Below are 17,075 nucleotides of genomic sequence, written 5' to 3' on the forward strand. Positions count from 1 at the left end.
GGAAAGTGGAGCAACAACCACGCAGGCTTTCCATTTGATTTGCTTCACAGTGGATTGGGAAGTGGGGGAACGGCAAGTTCTCCCACCTTTGCTTGTGAGCTCTTCCCAGGCATTGTGCGAGACTCCAGAGCACTCTCTGAGCATCAAGGCTCCGGTCGGCTGTGACAATTCACCCAGAGCAGTGAACCTATGGACATGACCACACAAGGCTCAGAACTGTCTGGGTACCACAAGTTTTCCTCCTATATAGTATAGTAAATGGCAATCTGACATGGACTGATATGTCACCAGGTGACAGAGCCCAAATTAGCCAATAGTTGGTGGGTGGGTGGCAGCTGCCTTCCTTCACCACAGTATTCATCACAGTACTTGGCACCAGCTGTGGTAGGGGGGTAGGGGGACTTTTATTTACATCAGCTTGTGCTAGGGGGACATTTATTTGCATCACCATATTATCTGTCTAGTCCATCAGTTTCCTCAGTCATGAGAGATAGTGCTAACCTGCTGAAGCATTAAGCTCCTCTGAATGAAGGAGGGGCAGCCATCTACGTTATAGGGTGATGGGGACCTGGCAAGGCTAACAGGGCCACTTGCTTTTGAGCACTTTCTCATTCTGCCTGCCTTTCATTTGCAGTCTTCTAACCATCTCCAGCAGTTTTCTGGCACAGCTTTCTGGGAGCATGATAGAGAATACGAGAGCATAAGTTAGAATGTCTGCATCTACCCGAAACGTTTTAACCTTTTCTAAGATATCCTGAGACGTTCACTTTGACATAAGATTTAAAGGGATTTCTTTGTAAAGACTGTTTCAAGTTCTGTTAATCTGTACTATCTATAGTGATCAGCACCACAGCCAGTCACTTTAGCTGGAGATAAACAGCCCTGTGGTGCTAGAAATCTGAGCACCACAACAGAAAGGAAAGCTAGTCCTGGGATGGTTTCAGAGACTTTATGATGCCGAATTCTCAACATTTATGTTTTCATTTGTCTTAATATTTTACTGTTCCTATATTATACTACATTTTAAGAAAATCACTTACATTATAAATATTTTTCTAACTTTTGAATGTCAACTTCTTGCTGCTTGGGGGATACTTGGCCACTTCAGCGACAAATTACTCCTTAATATACTGTGCTTATTTAAATATGAAAGCATTAATGTATTTTGACAATTTGACAGGCGAACATGGAATAAATAAACTAAATGGCATGTTTTTCAACTGTGAATTGTGAGATTCCTGCTTTCATCTTAAAATGCTTTATTATATTAATTATATATATACATGTATATATATATATATGTATGCACTATTATTGTCTTTCTACAAAGATGAAATAGATGCTGGTTTAAGAAGTTGGCTGCATGTTTTCTCATACCATCCAACATGAGCAAATAAATTGAATACGTGCTTTGAAAAGCAGAAAGGGTAAGTTGCTATAGACGTAAAATGGAACATCCTCAACAGAGACTCCATAACCATAGCACAGCTGGCATGCCCTAAAGAGAACCTGCCATCTTCTGCTACATATGCAACTAGAAACACAGTTCTGGTGGGTACTGGTTAGTTCATATTGTTGATCATCCTCTAGGGTTGCAGACCCCTTTAGCTTCTTGGTTACTTTCTCTAGCTCCTTCATTAGGAGTCCTGTGTTCCATCCTATAGATGACTGTGAGCATCCACTTCTGTATTTGCCAGGCACTGGCCTAGCCTCACAAGAGATAAATATATCAGGGTCCTGTCAGATAAATCTTGCTGGCATGTGCAATACTGTCTGGGTTTGGTGGTTGTATATGAGATGGATCCCCAGTTGGGCAGTCTCTGGATGGTCCTTTCTTCTGTCACAGCTCTGAACTTTGTCTCTGTAACTTGCTCCATGGGTATTTTGTTCCCCCTTCTAAGAAGAAACAAAGTATCCACACTTTGGTCTTCCTTCATCTTGAGTTTCATGTGTTTTGCAAATTGTATCTTGGGTAGTCTAAGATTCTGGGCTAATATCTGCTTATCAGTAAGTACATATCATGTGTGTTCTTTTGTGATTGGGTTACCTCACTCAGGATGATATCCTCCAGATCCATCCATTTGTCTAAGAATTTCATAAATTCACTGTTTTTAATTGCTGAGTAGTACTCCATTGTGTAAATGTATCACATTTTCTGTATCCATTCCTCTGATGGGGCTATTTCTTCATGGCTTACTTTATCCTAGGCCACTCAAATACCCACCACATGTCTCAGTTTAATCACATCAACAATGAAAGTAATGCCATTTCCTTCCAGGGTGTTTTTGAAATTAAGACATACATATAATGACCTGACAAGGGGCATTACACACCTGGGAAGTACTGTGTGGAGAGGCAATAGAAGAGATTCACGTGCAGGCTCCGTCTTTCAGGGCTCCACTCAATGCTTTGGTAGATCATGTACACTGAACTCCATTTCCCTTAAAACAGTGCACTCTACTAACACCCTAACTCATTCAGCAGGATCTAGTTGAATCAAAAGCACACAAGGAAGAGACCACAGAACTTCAAATCTCCCTTGTATCTTGTTTTGTGTTCATCATGGAATCCTGTCATTATTTCAAAATAGCTAAATAAAAGCAAAGGTTTGAGGGGATTTTTTTATTTGGTTTGGTTTGGGGTTTTTGTTAGTTTGGTTGGTTGGGTTTGGTTTTTTTTTTTCCTTTCTTTTTTTGTTTTGTTTTGCTTTGTTTTGTTTTGATGATAATTAGTGCTTATTATGTCAACTTGACAGAACCTAGAGTCATCTGAGTGTCAGGCCTGCGGAAAAATATCTTGATTATGTTAATGATGTGGGAATATTCATTTTGGTGGTAGATGGGACTATACCCTAAACACTAGATTCAAAACTGTAGATAATGGCAGAAGCAAGCCAGGCACTAACATGCATTCATCAGAATTATGTGAATGTTTTCCCACATTCTGTGAGCGCTATCTTCACACTGGCCTTTGACTTGAGAGGCAGGCATACTCTCTGGTTTCAACCTGACATAAGCTTACTTAACTACTTTTACATTCCATGACCTATGCTTTTGGAATCATATCCAGAAAATCCTTGTGCATTTGAATACTCTCAAATGTCTCCTCCATGTTTTTTTTCAATGATTTCATAATCGTGTTTTATGTGTCTTCAATATATTTTCAATTTACATTTGTACACAATGAGAGATTGTGGTTTCATTCTTCTTCGTGTTGATAGACAATGTCTCCAGCATAATATTGGAAAAACTACAGACTTAGTCTGTGCTTTTAGGACCTTAGTGTTTGATGATCAGGTGTATTCATTGTTCTCTTCTATTTGTCTGTGAGTTTGCTTTAATGCTTTGGGATAGCAGAGAAGATAGAGGAAAAGACTGAGAGTGAGAGGACTCTGAAGCCTGCTATGAGATAGTATCTTCCATATGTAACAGAGATATTGCCCCCATAAAGTGTCAACAATACATTTGACTGACCAAGGTCGACTACATGGATGGAAAATATGTTATAAGTTCCAACCTTACAATGGGAATCAATGGCTGCTGAGGGAAGGAGAATCCGTTTTCTCCAGAAACAACACCCTTGATCAGTTTTCTAATCCCAAGTGGTCAGCCATAATCATTGGTACAACAGGAAGCAATAATTGAACTCAATAATGTGTGTGTGTGTGTGTGTGTGTGTGTGTATGTGTGTGTGTGTATGTGTGAAACAGTAATTATAGATGTAATGATTTTAGAAATAAGATGGAAGACATGGGGAGATTTTGAAAGGAAAATGAAGGAATAAAAAAAGATGCAAATATGATAGAACTTCATGCATGAAATCCTCAATTTTTAAATTCAAAATAGAATCACTAAAGCTTCTAGTATGGATAAATGAAATAATAGCAAACACTGTAGAATGCGGCTTCATTATGCTAACAGGAGTACTTTCCCAGTATAAATGTTGTAACTAAAAACTGTGTCTCTAATATTATGTCAGTAAGCTTCCAAGCACATGAGTAGCATGGCCAAGATGCTTTGCAGACATAAACACTGTGACAAATCCCACACACATGTCTCATTCATAAAAACAGGAATGTTTATGGAGGTTCTGAAATAGTTCCTCAAAGCCCAACTGTTACCCAGACTACCACTCCACGGTCACTTGTGTTATGATCTCCTACTACCATTCTAATTATTTTTTAGTGTGCTACTCTATTTTCACTACAAATTTCCCAGCGTTCTCTTAGGGCAATTAACCTTGTAGCAAATGGAAATGATGCTCATCAGATGTACATGTGTCTTCCATCATCTTTTATATTTATAGTAATTACGTTAATTCCACAAAGGAAAGGAAAGACCACTCACTACCCAAATTCTTTTGGTTGAATTAAGCAAGATTTATTTTCCCTCAGGCAGGCCCATGTCCCTGAGACAACAGCCATGAACACAGGATACAGTGAGGTATATATACCTTTAAAAACCTACAAGCCTGAGGGTTTTCAAGAGCTAGGGTTTTTTTTTTTTTTCCAAATTACTGAATATTTGAAATTGGATGACCATTTGAAAATGATTTGCCAGAAAACATTTTATCTTATCATTATGAAAGTCAGGGTATAGGATATAGAACAAACATGTCCAGTTCCAGAAAATGGGTCAAGATATGGTCATAGTTAAGTTTTAGAAAACAGGAATTAACTTATTTTGGCCTTGTAACAAGAAGGCTTCTAATCTTATGGTAGAGTAAGGCTGATGTATCAATTTATTTTTTTAATTTCAAGTTAGAAATTCTCTTTCAGTTAGATTTGTTAGCAGTTGCAAAAGAAACTGACTTAAGTAAGATATTTAAAGTTGAAAGGCAAATAAGTGGAAGACAATGAGATAGTTCTCAGCAAAGCCTAAAAAAGAATAGAAAAAATAAAGGGTCACGTTTTCTTGTCCTAAGTCTGTAGAGGAAGTAGAGAGAACTATACAATGATCATGTCATAAGAACAGTGTGGTGAGGTTACTACAACAGGACAGACCTGCTGACACCATCTGTGGCCTGGGGAATTTCCCTATTGAGACTCATCATGCCGTGCATCCGAGAGTCAGGTTATGAGGTGGACATCAAATTTTAAAGTAGTAAACACTTGTGATGGCTTGAATATATACTGGCCACTGGGAATTGGCAATATTAGGAGGAGTGGCCTTGTTGGAGGAACTTCATCACTGTGGACGTGGGCTTTGAGGTCCTATGATCAAGCTCTGCCCAGTGAGGAAAGAGTTTTCTTCTGGCTGCCTCAAATCAAGATGTAGAATCCTTGGGTCCTCCAGCACCATGTCTGCCTGCAGGCTGACATACTTCCTGCGGTGATGATAATGGATTTAAACTCTGAAACTGTAAGCAAGCACCAATTAAATGTTTGCCTTTATAAGAATTGCCTTGGTCCCTTCACAACAATGAACCCCTAACTAAGACAACACCTAACTAAAACAAACAATAACATCCAGGACAACATGCTCCACCAGAACCCATTAACCCTACTACAGTATTTCCTGAGAAATACAATATAGCTGAAATATAAGACAAGGACCTTGAAGTCTGAATCCATTAATACAGTCTGTGAAACTGAAAACCATAGAATAAAATGCTGAAAACAGTGTAAGACCTGAATATCAAAATAGAATCACTAAACACCATCCAACTGGGGTAAAACTAGAAATGTAATTTTATAAAGTCAAACAAAAACTGTGATGTTTCGACAACAGAATACATAAAAAACATAGAAGAGAGAAGCTCAGGCATTGTAGAGACAGGATAAAAAATAGGATACCTCAGTCAAAGAAAGGTTAAATATTTAAAGATCCAGACACAAAATATCCAGGAATTCTGAAACATTATGAAGATTACAAGTCTATGGATAATAAGAAAAGAGGAATGAGAAGAAGCCCAAGTCAATGGTAACAAAAACTATTTTCAAGATAATCACAGAAGAAAATTGTCCTAGCATAAAGAAGGACAATTTTCTGTCAAGGTACAGAACACCAAATATACTGGAAGAGAAAAGAAAAATATTCTCTATAAGACAATTATCAACACACTAAAAGTACAGAACAAAGAGTACAGGAATTTTAATTCACCAACATGCTGCTCTGGCAAGGGATCATAACCAAAGATATGATTCAGCTGGAATTCAGACAACCCACACACTGTTAATCCTTTTGGCTGGAATATACACCTTTAATCCTTCTGGATGTAATACAGACATACCTTTAGTACATACACCTTTAATCCTACACAATGATGTCTAATTGAGGAGCAGACAAAGTGACAAATCAGAGAAAGATTTGAAAGAATGAGTCAGAGATGGGATACACCCAACTCTCATGAAAACAGACAGGAAAGGGAGACTACTTATAATGGTGAGGGAGAGAGAATTCAATGCATGTCAACTCACTTCAGTTTGGAGCCATAGTTACACTGATAATCTAACCCATACAATGATCCAATGAAAAGAAAATTATAAACAATGTTTCTATATGAACATTGATAGAAAAATCAACAAACTACTTGAAAATCAAATTTAAGAACACATGAAAAAATCACTTAACATGATCAAGTAGGCTTCATCCCAGAGATGCAGCAAAGGTTCAATATATGTAAATCAATAAATGTAATCTATATTATAAACAAACTGAAAGACAAAAGCCACATGATCTCATTAGATGCAGAAAAGGCCATTCATGCTAAAAAGCCAACATCAACTTAAATACCTAAATATACAAAAACTAAAAGCATTTCCACTAAAATCAGGAACAAGACTATGTTGCTACTCTTCCTATATTTATTTAATATTTCCTGTGAAGGCTTAGCTAGAGCAAAAAGAAAACCTAAGGAAACCAAAGATACAAATAAATAGGAAGAATTCAAAGTATCTTTATATGTAGCTGATATGATTGTGTACATAAATGACTCAAAAGCTTCACCATAAAACTGTTACTGATAAACAATTTTAGCAAAGCAGAAGTATACACAAAACCAGTAGCTTCCTATATACAAAGCATAAACTTACTGAGAAAGAAATCAGTAAGACAAAATTTTTCACAGTACCAATGTGAAGGAAATGAGTGTCATGGTTCCTCAGATGATTTAGGTGGAAATAGATCTACCTCAAGATACAGCTTTTGGAAATATACCCAAGTGTCTCAAAAATCCTACTAGAGGAACACTTGCTCAACCATGTTCATTGCTGTTCTATTCATAATAGCCCTAAACTGGAAACTGCCATGTCTATCAATAGATGGATAGATGGATGGATGGATGGACGGATAGATAGATGGATGGATAAGGAAACTTACTCAACTGTTAAAAAAATTAAAAAGTAATCACAAAATTTATAAGTAAATGGATGGAGGAGGAGAAACATCATCCTGAGATATTTCACAATCAAAAAGACAAATAAGATATGGATTCACTTATATGTTGATATTAGCTTCCAGTCTTTGTTAAGCAGGCTACAATTGCTACAACTGCAGAGGTTAGGTAGAGAAATGGACTACTGGGGAGAAAAGAATCTCAAGTAGAAGGGGAAATAAAATATGTGGTTGAATGGACAGGGTTGGGTGGGTAAGGATTTAGGAAGAGAAGAGATGAGTAAGGGAAGGAATTCAGGGAGGGAGAACTAAAGCCAAGGGGCATTTGAGAGGTTATAAGGAAACCTACTACAGTAGAAACTGGTGTAAACATATACAAATATTAAAGTAATATATCAGGAATCACCAATAATGAGGGAGAGGAAGCCCAACTAGACCTCTCTAACTACCAAATGAAACTTCCAGTGCTATGAATGTGTTATACCTAATTGAGTTATTGAAAAATGTTCCTCCTAGAAACCCCCAAACATCCCAAGCTGCTGACTAGGCTCTTCATGGTTCTTCACCAATGGATAATAATGCTCCATTGGTGATGACAGTACATACATAATTCTTTGAATATGTAAAAGTCGATTGAGTGCCTACCTAGAGTCTTCATCCTTACTGACTAGTCTTCATGGCATTGGCCCCAACATACTTTGCATGCTACCAGAAGAAAAATCTAAATAGCAACCCAACTACAGACCCTTTGATCTACAGTGGTAACATACCTGCATGTTATGCTGATATAAAAGTTGAGGGAGTAGCTAAGCTTTATGTATTTAGATTTCAGGCCCTCATCATGAGATGGAACCCATCCCTGACACTGAACAGGGTTCAAGAACTGGGCCTAGATAGGTCACTGACCTTGGGAAAACCAAATTCGTCTGCTAAAGGAACATGGCAATAAAATGATTCCTAGTGGCATTCCTGCTGAACTTTTTAGATCAGTGTCTTACTCAACCATCAACAAAATATTTCCTCCTAAAGTGGATGGAAACAAACTCTGAGACCTAAGACTAGGCAATGTGTAGAGAGTGAGAGATTTTGGACTACTCAGCCCTAAATAATATATCTCATCAAATATCTCCCCTCTGGACTTAAGGAATTGTGTGGAGGAGAGGGCATAATAAAGATCACAAAAACAGGGCGGGGATGAATACACATAGAAAACAAAAGGTCTTCTAGGTGCAACAGGGTGGGTATACATAAAAATTCATATGGTGGTGGGAGAATGCATGGGACTTGCATAGGTCTAAGCCAGATGGGGTGTCTGTAACTAGAGAGGAGCAGGACCCAGCACCACCCTTGGCCCAGAAGCCATCACCACTTAACATCTGCTGGCAGAGGTAACATTAGTTTTCTCCAATAGGTTCTCCCTGGGTATACACACCACACTTAAAGGCAGGCTTCCTGCCCAGTATACTGGCCAACACAAAACAAACTCAATGGCATTTATAGAAGGGTTTTGCCTTCCAATGCTTTGTCTAGATTGCTTTGTTTTGTTTTGTTTTGTCTTGTTTTTTAAGCCTCACAGGTCTTTTCCTTACGTAGTATAGTTTCCCCAGTTTTGTGTTTTCATGAGATGTCTGTTCGTACAAGTTTGTGTGTCTGCATCTCTTTGGGGTTTTGTTTGTTTTAACATTTTGGTTTTTTTCATTTTTTGAATTTAGCTGTTTGTTTTCTAATGTGAAAGAGAAAGAAAGGGCATGCATTTTGGTGAGAAAGAATGGTGAGGATTTGAGTGAGTTGGGAGGTAGGGATTATCTGTAAGTTCTTGGAGAAGAGGTAACTGACCAGAATATATGCATAAAAATATTTAAATAAAAATAAAAATTATATATATATATGCATGTATATATACATACACATACATCATACACATCATATACTTCAAATACATTATATACATTATATACTCCATATACATAGTCATATACATATATAGCATGCTTCAATGTTCTGCTTGCAGCAGTGAACCAAAACCACACACTAAACTAATTACATGGGAGCAAGCCTATGAATGGTGGTGAATACCAGGAACCTACCATAGTTAACTTTTACAGTACAGTATTTTTAAAATATAAAATTAATATTATGTCTGATTCCTTTGTCTCACCACAATTAACCTAGAGATACCAAGTTGTTCTTCTATACAATTATATAGAGGTAGTGAGTAAAATATGGGTTCAAAATAAGAAACAGGATACTTATGGGTGTTTTATTAGAAGTCAGGGTTTTTTGTTCTCCATCTGCTAATGATTGCATTTTATGAACACTATGTCATGTTTATAGATATCTAACTTCACATTTCTTGGAAGACAGTTTTTGCAAGGCAACAGCAGAAGCATTTCGTGTTGCCAGAAGAGGTTGAAGTGAATCACCCAGCACATTAATGACAGTTAATAATGCAGCCAACTGTGGCCAGATTCATACTAATGTCTGGAAATTTTTCTGGCTATGAGAGTCTACAAGTTATTATCTAAAAAGCATAAGTGTATTTATCAGGTTCCTATTTGAAGTAGCTTCAGAGAAGTATATGAAAAAGACTGTTGAGCTTAGTCATCCCCAGCCATGGCTCATCCCTTGTGGTTACATTCACTGTCACATGGGCCAAAAATCTCAGTGAACCTTTCAAAATTACCCTGAATATAATTATAGAGAGTGTTATTAAGATGGTTGCTTAATCTTAGTAGAGTTAATAATGAAATGATTTCCATTGAGGCACATGCACTATATAATTTGAATAATATGTTTGCATAGCTCATGGTTACAGATATTTTTTCATCCTTGGGAAAATATATGTCAGCCAATTTTGTCTGAACAGTTATAAAGCAGAGAAATTAAAACTACTCAGGAATCCCATGAGCACTTTTAAGTTGTGTGCAGTGTATCTTCCAGGCTATCCATCTGTGTGTCTCTGAGGGCTGAGGCTAGGAAGAAGAGCTGGTGGTTCAAACTGCCATCAGTATACATTTCAGATTTATAAACTTACTTGTGAAAACAATCTTTAAGTGCTTAATTTTTCTTTGAAAGCACAGATAATCATGTGAATTCTTCCATTAGAGTGTCCAGGTGTCTGACTGAAGTAGGAAAGACAAAGCACTTGAGGATGGCAGAACACCAGAAGCCAAGGGGAAGAAAAAAGAGAGCAACTTTCATTCTTCTGGTAATCTTTTCAGAAGTGTCAAGAGCTTTTCAATGTGATAACATCCTTAATCCTGCAACATATTTACACTACAATTTAGTTTAAATCATTTATTTCTCAGCTATTAAAACTTCACTGCAAAGAATATAACGGAGTCGAGAAGATATGATGTCAGGAATTATGTGCACAGGTGATGATATAACCCAGTGTTATGAATCTCAAATGAATTATGGGGCAAAAACACATGCCAGTAAATACAAATGCCTTGTTTGGACAACATTATATTGATGGGAAAGCATGATCAAATGTTTAGAAGAATCAAAAGGAAATGCTATCTCTAGCTGGTGCTGAGAATATAGTGGTCTCAGCATGGGAGTCTGTGGCTGATCTACTGGGACAATGTTTGATATTGTGAGAAAGTTGTATTTTGAGTCAAAATTTCCAACTAAAGATAAAAGGAAAATACAGAATATGACTAATAAACATTAGGAAAACATGTGTGGAACTAAGCATCAAAATAGGTTACCTTAAAGAAGTGATCTTACAACTCATTGACAGGTGTTTTTATAAGGATACTCTTAATAGTAAGACACGAATAATGTGAATACATTATATTATATACAGTAAGCTGTTTTCTGGCCATGTTACATATTTAAATTTTTAACTGTTTTACAGATGTTTAGTAAATTTTTAGATTCATGAAGCAAAATACCCTTAATTCCGACACTACCAAAGTTCATTGTCTTTCCTGGGCAAAGGTATACATGCTTTCATAGAAAGAATGAATTTTCTTTGAATTTAGATATAAAAGCAGTATTCCTCTGTCTATATTGACTTTTAGCTGAGTATTTTATGTGTTTTAAATCTGATATTAGAAAACTGAGATGTAAAATAAATTACTTTTATGAACCAGATCCTCTCTGGAAGGAAGAAAAGTGTGCAGATGTTACTATGAGTCCAAGGTTCTAATGCTTAGCAAAACAAGAGAGGAAGAGGACCAAGTTGGGAGGAAGAAGGGAGTGAGGGTGAGTAGAGACATGGGTGCTACTTCTTCATTGTAGAGACCATTTAAGATCTACCTGTAGTGTGTATCTGTGAAAGACAGAAGATTAGGGAAGTGATATGTGCAGCAACTTCAAGAAACAATTGAAACCTCTAGATACTTACCTTGTCTTTCCAAGACTGATGACTCTATCTGGTATCCTTCACTGAGTACTACACACAATGCACCATTTTACAATAGACTTTATACATAGTAATTAGTTTGATTCTATTCACAGAAGTGTCTGATTTAAGACTGTTGGGTGTAAGCACCTACAGACAAGGGAGTTCCTTGCCACCTCATTCCCTAAAGACCAATCAGTTTACTGTTCTGCCAATCACATTGTGCCTAATGGCTGCTGCTCTGAAAACTCTATACAAACTCACCCAATGTGCTGCGCCTCTCTCTCCTTCGTGAGCAAGGAAACCCCAGCTTGCTAGAATAATAAAATTCCTCTTGCTTTTGCATCGATTCCTGATTCACTGGAGGCTGGGGGTGGGGTCTCCGGTAAGTTAAGACTCACCAGAGTCTTACATTGGAAAGAGTAAGGGAGATGTGACATCTTCAATACCCCTTTTCCTTGCTGCAGTTACGCTATCTAAGAGTAGTTGTCCTTGTCTCTGCTGGGGCTTGGCCTTCAAATCTACTGCCCCCTTCCCTAGACAAGCTTTTATGTAGTAACCTAATCTCTCATTTGCTGTTCAAAAGTGGAGTGGGGGGAGTGTAGGGGGGTTGTTTGTTTATTTTTCCTTTTGTCTGGTCCTGGTTTTACTTTCATTTTCCAGATGGTATTAAGTTCAAGCCAGATGGGCACCTGGGTGGACAGGATTTTTCTCAGTTTCCCACAATACATGTTTGAAGTTTCTAAAAACCAACAATAACAACAAAAAGGTCATGTCAAGTCAAAGAAATCTTTTTGGTATTTGGATGAAGAAAGAAATATCAGAGTTACGTGATGTGTTGTGTATCAACACAAGAGTGAAACTGATCAAGTCTTTCTTCTGTAGCCAGGATTTGTTAAACAAGGTGGTTTTAGGGATGCTTGGGAGAAAAATTTTAAAAATACAGGAAAGAAGGAAGTAAGAAGTAAGCCAAGGAGAAAGGGTAGAGAAAGAAGAAAAAGAAGAACTATCAGAGACATCATAGATGAAGCATTTGGTAACAGGGAAGTCTGTAAGAGAAGCTAAATAAAATAAATCCAAAAATGTAAATAAGTGATAATTGAAGTGATAAAGGACTGATCTTTGTTGTATTCCTTATTTAGAGGAAACTTAATGAGATAACACTTGGGTTATAACCAGGCCGTGGGACAAAATGTTGCCTAATCATATTTGATAGGAGACATGAAAATGCATATCTAAATGAACCTCACTTTCACCAGCACTGGCGTCATATTGTCATCAGATGCTACAGAAAATTTCCTTGCCTTATGATTTTGACTATGATTCATATGTTCTGAGCCAGCAAACTCAAGTGCCAATAACTGTGAGCAAATGCCTCAAAGCTGACCATGCTGCATGATCCTCTACTTCTTCCTGTCACAGGGGAGGCAGGAAGGGAAAGAAAGCAGAGGCAGAAGATAGAACTTGTACTCCACCTACTAACGGAAATGAAGTAGGGTCAAGCTGGGCTCTTCTTCGCCAGGTACACCACTTAAAGAAACATTAAAGGGACACCCCCCCCCCCAAAAAAGGCAGAGGTATGTGTAAAAAAAAAAGTAAGCAGTTTTTTGAGCAACAGCTTAGACAACAGTCTCAGCAACTACAATCTCTCATTTCTTTGTGGGAAATAGACATTGGAGTCAGATGGCAAGGGAGGAGGCAATCGGGGTTCACAAACATTAGTCATGCCTGTCTCTTCCATACTTGGACAGTGGGGAAAAAATGATAAATTTTCTTTCTTTAAAATGGTTCACCTGTAAGGTTCTTAAAATGTTTTATTCTTACCTTAAATGTATGAATGTTTTGTCTGTTTGTATGTCTGTGTACATATTGCTGCATACTATCCCTATATAGACAAGAAGTGAACACTGGAATATCTGAGCAAGTTGTGACTCACTTGTGGATGCTGGGAAGCAAACTCTAGACCTCTGTGAGAACAATAAATACTTGACACCACTGAACTATTTCTCCAGTCCCATAGCACACGATGTTTTGTCTACAGAATAAATTAAAAACAAATATAAAAAAATAAAAATGGTTTGGTGGTCTGTATTGATAAAATTAAAAAAATCTTAAAAGAGTTTCTTTAAGTTTACTCTTTCTAATAAAATATTTTCATTATCCTAACTAGAAAGTTGTTAATTTAAATTTAATACAAAATATGAAATAGGTTGTGGGTCACTTGTTCCTGTTGAGTATCATATGTGGTCCCAGATCCTCCTAGCCACTAGGAGCCATTTTGCAGCTTAGGCAGGCAAGATGGTAGACACTAGACTACATTTACCTTATGCCTATCATCAGGTGTTGGGTTTGTGGGAAGTGCCAATGCACTGCTCATGAGGCAAGAGAATACAGTCCAGGCTAGGGGCCTCAGCCTGAGTGAGAAATGACATAGGCTGATGCCAAAGCTGGGGTTCCCTGACTCCTGGGTATCTAGTCACCACTGGAAATCTTCTAGAGTCCAGAACAGAGGAAGAGCCCAGGGCCAGGGGCATGGGGAATTCCAGGTTAGCTCAGCTGTGATTGTCTTTAGCTTAGCAGCAACGGTCTGGGAGCGCAGAGGGGCCTTCTGCTGGAGACTTAGGCCGCACAGCTCTGTGGACTAAGGCTTTTACTATGCTCTCCTTAGCAGTTCTTGATGAAAGAGACAGCCTTTGGTTCCCAGCTGTTTATTGATTGTTCATCATGGAAAATGGGTACATGCCACCTCCTGAAAGTGGACCAGCGATTAAATACCTTTTGCAGGGAGGACTGTCCAGTAAAGAAAGCTCATTGACTAAACCCTTAGTGTCTCTGGATATCTTATTAGCATGGAGAACTATGTTCTTGGCTAGGTAACCATTGGTCATCTCCCTATGTGGGACACATGTTCTGGGCCAGTAGGGAACTGAGAAATGCCTACTGTCCTCAAAGGGTTCCAGAGTCTCTGAACCCACTCAACCTTACCAAGTTTCCTGGCATGGTCCATTGCCCACAATAGGTATTTGTATTTTTTTTTAATTTATTGTACATTTATTAATATAAAATTTTGTACATCTGCCAGTATTATAATAAAGGATTTTGGAAAGGCAGCTTAAGCTTTGATCAAGAAATAGTGAGTTCAAGACATAGGGACTGTAGTGGGCAGTGGGGAATGAGTACAGAATCTTTGTGGTAAGTGGTCCATCAGAAGATGTATATGAACCAAATAACCAACCAAACAAGACAGCCAGGAACAGGCATGCACTAGCTGCACATGTGTATGCAAAAAGACAGTTCAGCAGTTCAAGTCATTCTTACAAACTAATTGCACTACAAAGTTAAAAATCAAGTCATTGTACTGATTGAATGATTCTTCAGTGCAAAAGAAGACGAGAGATTTTCTATTTAAGTACTGAAAGACTTAATTATTTCTGTTTTTATAAATAGTTATAATTTTCATTTTCTTGACTACATAAACAATATAAATAATTAATTTGGATTAACAGACATAAACTCCTACTATACCTATAGCATCATACTCAGCACATAACAATCTGGTTTTTTCTGTGTTTAATGTACTTCTTCTGCATTATACAAAACATGTGTGATGAGATGTGTACCTGTTTCACTGGGATTACTTCAGGTAGGCTAATTCCTCAAAGGCTAATGGAAAGAAAGCAATAATCACAACTTAAAGAAGCTGGGAACAGGAATACTGTGATAGTTGCTTCCCTGCTCTGCAGTTAATTTAAGCAATTGGTTATTAATCTGGAAATCAAGTATTATCTTAACCATTTCACAAGGCAAAGAAAATTCTCAGTAATTTCCCTGATTCATTTTATTACAATGTAGTATCTTTTCCTAGGATTTCTTCTCCTCTGCCTGCTAGTTCACAAAAGGAAGATGGGTCCTTAGGGTAAAGCCAATTGCTTTGCTTACTATTCCCAGTTCGACATCTAGGACAATACACTTCTTATATCATATGGAAACTTCCTACAGAGGACGATGGGAAAGGACAACTAACATTTGCCTACAATGAAGTAAACACTCTGATAGAAGGAAAACTGAGCAGTGGTGGTGGACTCATCTAGATTTGAAAAATCAAAACAACAAAAACAGTGTATGATTGTTTGCATGGCATGGCACACTGGAGCCCGTGGTGCAGACATGGCAGTAGAACAAATCATAATTAATTAAGAGAAAAGGAAAAATTTACTCACTGATTCCTCCTCAGTCCAGTCTGTTAAGTACAAAAGGTCTGTGAATCCTTCAGAGGCAAAGTAACTGTATATTTATATTCTGATGACATGGATTGTCGTGAATAAATCTCCTGGCTCTTTAAATGGAATAAGCTCACACTGTCATACCCTTGTGAATAGATACCCCTTTAAATGGAAATCAAGAGGATTAAGCATTATGAGTGAACGTTTCTTGTCTCCCAATAAGTTCAAGAATGACTACACATACTAATGAGCAGTTGATGGCGGCCATCTGGATGACAAAGACTCAACTGTGCCTTTTTATTGTATAGTAGCATTCAGAAAGAGAATCCGAGGTAAACTTTTCTCAGCTAGTTCAATTTTTACTCATTTTAAAGGGATTTATAAATGGGATAGACCCACAGACATAATCTAAGCAAACTTCTTTATATAAAATATATGGGAGAATTTCAATGGTAAACTTACCATTATAGATAGGGGAGAATCCATGAGACACTGCTTTGAAGGCCACTGTGATTAAATGCTAAGCTGTTTGATAGAATGCCATCTGTGGGGTTTGCAGCTTCTGCTAGTCTCCAAAGCTGACTGACCTGTGTCATGCTAAAATGTTTCCCTCTGGGGGACGGCAAACAAGCCACTGTACCTCCAAGGCCAATTTGTACAATCCTTTGTACAGATACTTAAAGCCTAGTCCTCAGAAGTGAAAAAAAAAAAAAAAGGAAAGTGTTCATAATGAGCATATGTGTATGGAGGGGGAGGTCGCAAAACATGAATGCTCGGCTGATTCCACAGTAACAAAGAATCAAACCTCTAGGAATAAACTTTATACTCTACCCTTAATCTGAATAAGATGAAAAGACTGTATTGAAAGAAAACGTGCTGTATCTATGCAAAGTCACAGAGAATATTAGTGTTCCTGGGTAAGAAGCCATAAAAGACATATACATAAAGCATCAAGACTATGGGAGCTGTACAGACATGGAAGAAACTGGAGTGGCTGTGCATGATTTAAAATAGAGTGATTTAAAATAAAATGGTGATTGACTAAATAAACTATGTTTCCTGGAGCAAAAAAAAAAAAAAAAAAAAAAATGAAGTTATGCAAGCACAAAATTAAATACATTCAGAGTATTCTTTCAATATTTTGAATGGTCATCTGGACACATATGA

The 17,075-nt window shown here is 37.6% G+C and overlaps 1 long non-coding RNA gene across 1 annotated transcript in view; it reads right to left on the bottom strand.

Annotated features, from left to right (window-relative positions):
• The window catches only part of Gm34923, a 38,359-nt gene extending 22,297 nt beyond the window's left edge, over positions 1-16,062 (bottom strand). The window contains exon 1 of the long non-coding RNA XR_381461.2: positions 15,906-16,062. This is a non-coding gene — a long non-coding RNA (predicted gene, 34923). The remainder of the gene's footprint in view (positions 1-15,905) is intronic.
• Positions 16,063-17,075: the final 1,013 nt, after the last annotated feature.

This window comes from Mus musculus, chromosome 12, assembly GCF_000001635.26.
Source record: "Mus musculus strain C57BL/6J chromosome 12, GRCm38.p6 C57BL/6J".
NCBI lineage: Eukaryota > Metazoa > Chordata > Mammalia > Rodentia > Muridae > Mus > Mus musculus.